The following is an 8,157-nucleotide window of genomic DNA, read 5'->3' on the forward strand; positions in this document are numbered from 1 at the left end:
GAGTTGAAGAGAGAAGTGTAAAAGGCAATAATTGGATAAAATTATGAATAAGAATGTAGATTAGAGAAAATTTTGTGATGACTTTTGTCAAGAGTGCAATGTTTACATTTTTGCAGTGGTTAAGGCTCATACTACTTATCCACAAGGTAGAGACCAGTCCCCTTTCTAGAAAAGAAAGTGAAGGGCCTGAGTAATATATCTCCATATTTAAAATTTTCCAGGACAATAAAGTATTCTTTATAATCAATGCCACAGACTTAGAAGGAATCCCAATTTCTTTCCTGAAGCTAGAAGGCAGGAGAATTTTAGACAGGAAAAGAAAGAAAGAAAAATACTGAATAATTTAAGGGAAAATGAGGCTTTTCTAACTAAAGGATGTGGAGCTAAATGCTCAGAAGAGGAAGCAGTTGACTGTCTTCCACAAAACACTGAAAGAGATACATAGATTCTGTCATTCTATAAGTGTCTAAGGAATGAATGGAGGAATGATTTATTTTTTACTAAGCACTTACTATATTAAGCAAATTGCTAGGTAATGTGGACACTGTATGGTCTCTGCTTCATTAACAGTACTATTAGGTACATAGTATGAGAGTTAAAACTAAGAATGGATGAGAATGTGTGGACATTATTACTCATAGCAATGATTCTTTTGTTGAACAAAGTACTGGATACTAAAGATGTACCCAGCAGTTGGGAAATGGCTTAATCAATTACAGTATATTGATAATCTGGAATGTTTTGCACCATAAGAAATGATGAAAAAAATGGAAGACTTGTTATGACAACATAAAAGTGAGCAGACTAGAAAAATTTATATTTGCATTACAACATTATAAAGGAAAACAACTGTGAAAGTATTAAGAACTCTTATCAATACAATGATTAAGTATAACTCCAGAAAGCTGATTATGAAACATTTCCCACTTTTTTCTACCAAGAAGACTAGAGGTGTACAATGAGAAATATGCATTTGTACATTGTCAGTGGGTGGATTTTATTTGCTTGACTACATTTACTTATAAAAGAAATATTTGGGGAGGGGAAGGATGATCATAGTGATTACTACCCCTCCAAAAAAAGAAGAGAGTATCAAGGGGATATTAAAAAAAAAGACAGGACATCAGAAGAGAAGAGAGTTCAGAGGGAGACAAAAGAAAGTATAACAACTTTGATATAACTTGTTGAAGTTATTATACACTTTTAATTATTAGTTGTATGTACCATAGCCATGGTTTTGCGTGCTTTTTTTTTTTGCTCTTCCTCTTCATATACAGAAGTGATATTATTTGTTTATGTTAAAGGCAGAATAAGAAAAAAATGCAAAAATAAAATCTTAAAATGTAATAAAATTATTGATTTGGCTCAATTGGTTAATCACAAATGAATGTTTTATTTTCTTTAGTTTTGCCTTAAAGGAATAAGTATATATTGTCTTTGTTTTATATAGATAACATGCTAAAATAGTGAATTTATTTAAAATAAGGTAGATTTTCCAACTTGAATCTTGTGAATAATGCCACATTTGAGATGCTGGTGGTTATGGTTCATCTCATAACATGACAACTAACAACCAATTAAAAATAAAATAGCAATGGGTTATGAGGGAAAGAATATAAATCAGTATAAATAATACTGCTGTATTTCAAATTGCTTCTTGGAGGAATGGCAAAATCAAGTTTATTTCACATATCAGATGAAGTTTACTTCATTATTTTAACAAGATGGCGTAATGTTCTCATTAAAATTTAGATCTTCTGTGGTAGTCAGTACAAACAGGTATATAGTATTTTATTCAGTACGCAAAGAAAATATTAAATATATTTATAAAATCTTGTTGAAAAGCAGATGTTTGGCCTGACTGATAACATTGGTAATGTATTTTTCTCCTGGTTCTCAACAACTGCTGAATGTTCATTAGTGCTCAGTGTAGTCACTGAATGGCTTATTAATATTACCTTCATTATAGATTTTTTCCATTAAATTTGCTATTTGTTGAGTCTACCAAAGACAGAAGTTATGTTTTCTATGTAGTTCTTGATAATTTTCAAGCCTCTGTATTCCTGCTTTAACTATTGATTTCCATAAATGCTATATTTGCATAAGTCCAATAAACAAAATGTATTGTTTTTTTCTTTTTTTTTAATTTTTCTGGGGGGTGGGCTAGGCAATGGGGTTAAGTGACTTGCCCAGTGTCACACAGCTAGTAAGTGTTATGTGTCTGAGGCCAGATTTGAACTCAGGTCCTCCTCAATCCAGGGCTGGTGCTTCATCCACTCAAAACATATTGTTTTGACATGTGTATATGGCCTATGCCCTTCCTCAATTAGCAAATGATCATCCATCTAAACTCTCTTTATGGTTATTGTTATTATTGATTACATACATCCTTAATCATAATATAATAATAAATAGACATTCAGAATGTGAAACATATTTGCATATTGTATATATATATATATATATACATATATATATATATGATCTATAGGAAGATTGATTTAAAATTCACTTCTAAATTTTTAATGAATCAAAAATAATTTAATAAAAAATATAATCAATCAAATAATTTATCTAATAAAATTATTTATTATACTATGATTAATTATATAATAAATAATAAATATCATTATCAACAATAATGTGTGTGTGTTTCTGTGTGCATACACATATATGTATGTATATTTGTGTATACACACACATACTAAGAGAAATTCAAGGAAAATATTGAGGTTGGCTCTAAAATCTAAACCCTCTGATACACAGCTCTGGGGATGGTAGATATACCTTTCAGACTGTACATTTTTTTTGTGATTGAAAGGGGCAATGATAAAGAGAAATGTGAGATTTCCCTATAAAAAATCCTAAGAGGGCATCCTGAAGAGACAATGAACTTATCCAGAGGCAATGCTGCTTTAATATCTTGTTTCCAAGTTGCTCATTTACATAGGACTAGGTAACATTTGGATTATATAACTAGGGAGCACCATACCCAAGAACTATTGTGTGATTAGTGCTACAAGACAAATTAACTGGTTATGGTTTAGCCAGTATGGGTGAGTATTTGGTATTATGTTTGTTAATTATCACAAGTTAGAATGTGTTCTCTCATTCTAAAATGAGAGAATGAGCATTGATTTCAGAAATTTGGTCTAAGAAAAAGGTTTTAGAAAGAGTTATAGTAAATGTATTGAGTTACTTGTCTTGCCTATAAGGTAAAAATCCTTCAAAATCTTGACAAGGAAATGGAAATAGAGAAGCTTCTGCAACTTCCAGGCTATTTAGACTCTTCTCTGTCTGCAAGAGAACAGTAGTATTCCAGGACACAGACCAGAAAGGGAAGATAGTCAACCAACTACTGACCAACTCAGCTTAGCAATCTGTCCCACACAGTTTCAGGTCCACTTAGTGAACAATTGTGAGGATAGTCCATGAGAAAGAGAAAGGATATCAAGTTCTGGAGTTTTGAGGTTATGGGTTTCCCTGGCCATGTGTAATAATGAGAACTACATACCATGCTGTTGTTGAGAACTACATACCAGGAAATAAGTAGTTCCTTCATAGATCTGTGAAACCTAGAATTACTGTTTATATGATTATCATTTCAACACTCTTAAAAAAAACAAAATAAGAAAAACAAACATGGACTCATGTAACAATCAAGGCATTTTTCTCTAAATGTTATAGAACAATTTAGTTCAGTTACTTGACTTTTTCTATAATTTAACTTAAAAGATAGAATTTAGACAATCTTGAACAATGGATGATGAAAAAAGGATTAATCAACCTGGGTCTTTAACACATTGGTTATCTTAAGCAAGAATGTGGAAGAGAATATGTAATTAAATTATATGTAATTAAACTCATAATTTAGTTCTATAATAAATATCTCTAGTCCAGAAAATATATTCCATTGGTTAAAGTAAAAATCATGTATGTTAGGGACCAGGTGTGGAGCAAGAATTAAAAAGAACTTTTATTCATGCCCAAGTATATGTCTTAACACAAGCAGTGTATAGGATTTGTTGTTGAGCTGTTTTCAGTCATGTCAGACTGTGAACCCATTTGGGGTTTTCTAGGCAAAGATACTGGAATGGTACACAATTTCTATTTCCAGCTCATTTTACAGGCTTAGAAATTGAGGCAAATAGGGTTAAGTGACTTGCTCAGGTCACACAGCTGAATGTCTGAGGCCAAATTTGAACTCAGGAAGATGAGTCTCCCTGATTCTAGACCTGATACTTTATCTTCTGCCCCACCTAGCCACCACAAGGTAGGTTTACACAGGGCTGTTTAATCTTCTATGGACTCGGATCTTTGAATCACATTTTAAATACATACAACAAAATACACAGGATTACAAAGCTAGTAATTGTCTGAGGATTGCATTTGAACTCAGGTCTTCCGGTATGCAGGACTGATACTCTATCCACCGTGCCCACCTGGCAAGCCATTATATAGGTAAAATTCTTTAATGATTTCATTATTATGGTTAGTCCCTCCACTGAAACAGATAGGACATTGTTGTGGTTTAGTACATAGGCTTTGTTAATACCATGTGCCTAAAAAGTGCTCACATTAGTAATGCATTTCTCTGAATTTAAATGGCTAGGTCCTGGGGCAGCAAGCATACAAACGCCACAAGGCACATAATCAAGGGTTGCAGGCTTGGTAGTACATATCAGAGATTTTTATCTGCTGTCATAGTCTTTAAAAACACAGGGTAATTTCCATGACATTACAAGGCTCTGGAATAGGAACCTAGTGGCATTGCCAATCATCTTGCAAAACCCAAAGCGTGATTTATTTCCTGTCCAAAAATTCTATGATGCCTTATGATGTTATTGTTTAAAGAGGAAGCTAGTTTTCTAAACATACTTTGAATTAAAACCTGCATTTTCCAAAATGTAAAAGTTGGTATGCATAGGAGAGCAATGAAAAAGATGAGTGGAGGATCCCAAAAGGACCACTGTCAAGGGAACTAGTGTTTAAATGATTCATTCAAAATCATTGAGTTTGTAAGTGATCAATCTATGCCTAGGATCTATCCTATGATCACTTTACTATGCTACTCCTTAAGAGAGTTTCTGTGAAATTTCAAGGTTAAAAGATTATTTCTTTATCAGAAATCTGTAAGACAATGTCAACAATAATTGTTCACTTTGAATCAATGTCATTATGATTTAATTGTGTTTAAGAGCAGGAACTATTTTCTTTTATTAAAGTTTCATTTTTTTTTACCTCTCCTGTATGTCTAGCTATTAGCACAGTGACTGGTACATAGGTACCTAATAAATATTTATCTACTGAAGTAATTAAAGAATCATGAAATATTAATATATAAGACTATTTCTTACCTTGTGTTTAGTTATCACATGGAGACAGAAAATGAAAGATTTCTCTTTCATTGGTGAATGAAAAGTTAATTTTTCTGTGTCTCTGACTTCTTCTATCCACAAATTTTACCTTCTTTCTTGACCTTTTATAAATTTGCAAATGGATACAAGAGTTTATTAGTTATATCTGTATGTCTTACAGTCTTTGAGTTCAAACTATTTGAAAAGACCAAACAAGAATTGTGTAATTATGCAAGTACATATAAATGGACAGACTTTAAATACTCAGAAAATGAAGATTAATGCAAGACAATCTAATAGAAAATGACCAAGGACAGATTTTGTGACATTCAGCTATAGAAAATGGTTGCTAAAGTGAGATTGCGTTACAATTGTAAGTTAATGTGGTCTCTAAAGAAAGATTGATGCATACACGGGTGTGAGACAGGCTTCTACGTAAAAATAGCCAACTGATGGGACTGGTGTTTGAAATGAAGATCACCTCATGAGGCAATGCCTCCTGGATATAAAGAGAGATATTGATTTGAGGGTAGGTGTAAGGGTGTAAGTGACATTCAGAGGTATCTCTTGATTGACACTGCCAAATACATATAGTATTATATGATAGGATGAAGATGGCACAGATGTCTATCATTATCAGAATTATTCATTACTTCTCATACAGACAAGTGTGTGTGTGTGTGTGTGTGTGTGTGTGTGTGTGTGTGTGTGTGCGTGTGCGGGCAGGATACGAGAAGTGGAAGTGAGGGCATTTGGGTACTCCTGTTGTTGTTGAGTCAGTTCAGTCTTGTCTGACTCATTATGACCCCATTTAAGATTTTCTTGTCAAGGACACAGGGGTGCTTTGTTGTTTCTTTTTCCAACTCATTTTGCAGATGAGTAACTGAGGCAAACAGGGTTATGTGACTTGCACAGTGTCATAAAGCCAGCACATGTCTGAGGACAGATTTGAACTAATGAAGATGAATCTTCCTGGTTCATGTTCTGACACTTTATCCACTGTGCTACCTAGTTGCCACCACATGTATACAGAACAATTCAATAAAAAGAGGGACATGTGAGAAACAAGAAAAATTTTTCCAGTCCTGGGTATACATACATACATACATACATACACACACGTATACATATACACATATATTCATGCTTAATAGTGTGTATGTATATATATCATATGTATATATAGATATCTATAAACATACATATACACCCACATATGTGTGTATGTATAAGACTGCACTATGCTTATTTCTACCTGTCATTTGTTTCTCTGAAGGTGGATAGAATCTCCCTTCATAAGTTCAAGTCTTCCCATGTTTTTCTAAATCAACCAGCTCATCATTTCCTACACCACAGCAATATTCCAACTCAATCACATCCATCTGAGAGACTGTGCATGAAAGTTTCCCCCCCAATTTGCTGCATTAATTTTATTCTTGCCTGCACAGATTTTATTTATGCAAGAAAATTTTAATTTAAAATAATAAAAAAATCCATTTTATACTTCAACAACGCTCTCATCTTATGATATAGTTTACTGTCTAATACTGCTGAATCTGCTTTTTTTAAAAAGTTATTCCAAATATTTTAATGAGAGTTCTGTGCAAGACATTTAAAACACCAATTTGTGAGGATTAACTCGGTTGGAGAGAGAGAGAATACAGAACTCAGGTAGCCACTGAGCTGAGGAATTTTCTTGATTTGGGGCAGGATCTGAGCGTCCACTGTTTTCTGATTAGCCATGCTCTGCTCCGTAATCTCATATTTCTCTTTTTCTGAGTCAAACATCTCTCCTTCGTAGTGTCTAGATTTACAGAGCCTCTTCTTCTTGAAATAAGCATCAGTAAGATGATTTGGAATATTTACACCTGAAAGGTTAACCCTGGTAGAGGTGGCTATGACAGATTTCTGATGGGTCCTTCTCAAAGTAATACAATTGATGGTCAGAGGTCTAGTCACCAGTAGCAGCCACTAGCTGGTTGCTTCAGGAAAACCATCCTCTCTACCCTGTGGTGGCAAGTGAGCATGATCAGAACCATGCCTGGGATGATGCTAGATCGAAGTCTCCTCACATGCTTACTGAAATACTTTTTGTCATAACTTAGCAGCTTTCTAAGCACATCCTTAGTAAGGTAATACCTCGGCGTCTTGTGAATCTTTACCACGCGGGTTCCTCCATTCTTATCACTACCAACTGGCTTTGAGATAGTAGCAGGCACCTTCTGTTTCTTTTCCTTTCAATTTGGGTTTTTGGTGCAGCATTTTTCTGCTTGTGCATGGCTCCCTGGGAACACATTGCAAACTTAGAGTATCTACCTATCCCTCGGGCCAGTACTGGGTTCCAACTGCAGTGCTTTCGAAGCTTTTTCACCACCTTTTCAGCCATATCTTCCATCTTGTTTTTCTCCTTTCTTCCCTTTCGGACTTCCTTTTCCTTTGGGGGGGGGGTGTCCGCCATCTTGAGAGAAAGGAAAGAGACTGAATCTGCTTCTTTTACATCTTTTTTCCCTGGTTTCTTTGAAATCCCTGGCTTTTTGATCATCCATGTGAATTTTATTATTTTTTTTCTAAGATTTTTTTTTCGTAATTTAATTGTGATGGCATTGAATAAATAGATGTTAGGGAAAACTGTAATTTTTTTTATTATGTTGGATTTACCTACCCATGAACAATAATTATTACTTCAATTATTTAGATCTGATTTTATTTGTATAAAAAGTGTTTTATGTTTATGTTTATATAGTTCCAGTGTCTGTTTTTACAGATATGCTCTCAGGTATTTTATATTATCTAGTTATTT

At 33.9% G+C, this 8,157-nt stretch overlaps 1 pseudogene; it reads right to left on the reverse strand.

The window, feature by feature from the left end:
• Positions 1–6,969: 6,969 nt before the first annotated feature.
• LOC110207751 (large ribosomal subunit protein eL6 pseudogene) lies at positions 6,970–7,815 on the reverse strand (annotated as a pseudogene).
• Between the last annotated feature and the right edge of the window lie 342 nt (positions 7,816–8,157).

This window comes from Phascolarctos cinereus, unplaced genomic scaffold, assembly GCF_003287225.1.
Source record: "Phascolarctos cinereus isolate Bilbo 61053 unplaced genomic scaffold, phaCin_HiC Scaffold_4;HRSCAF=312, whole genome shotgun sequence".
In the NCBI taxonomy this organism is placed as follows: Eukaryota; Metazoa; Chordata; class Mammalia; order Diprotodontia; family Phascolarctidae; genus Phascolarctos; species Phascolarctos cinereus.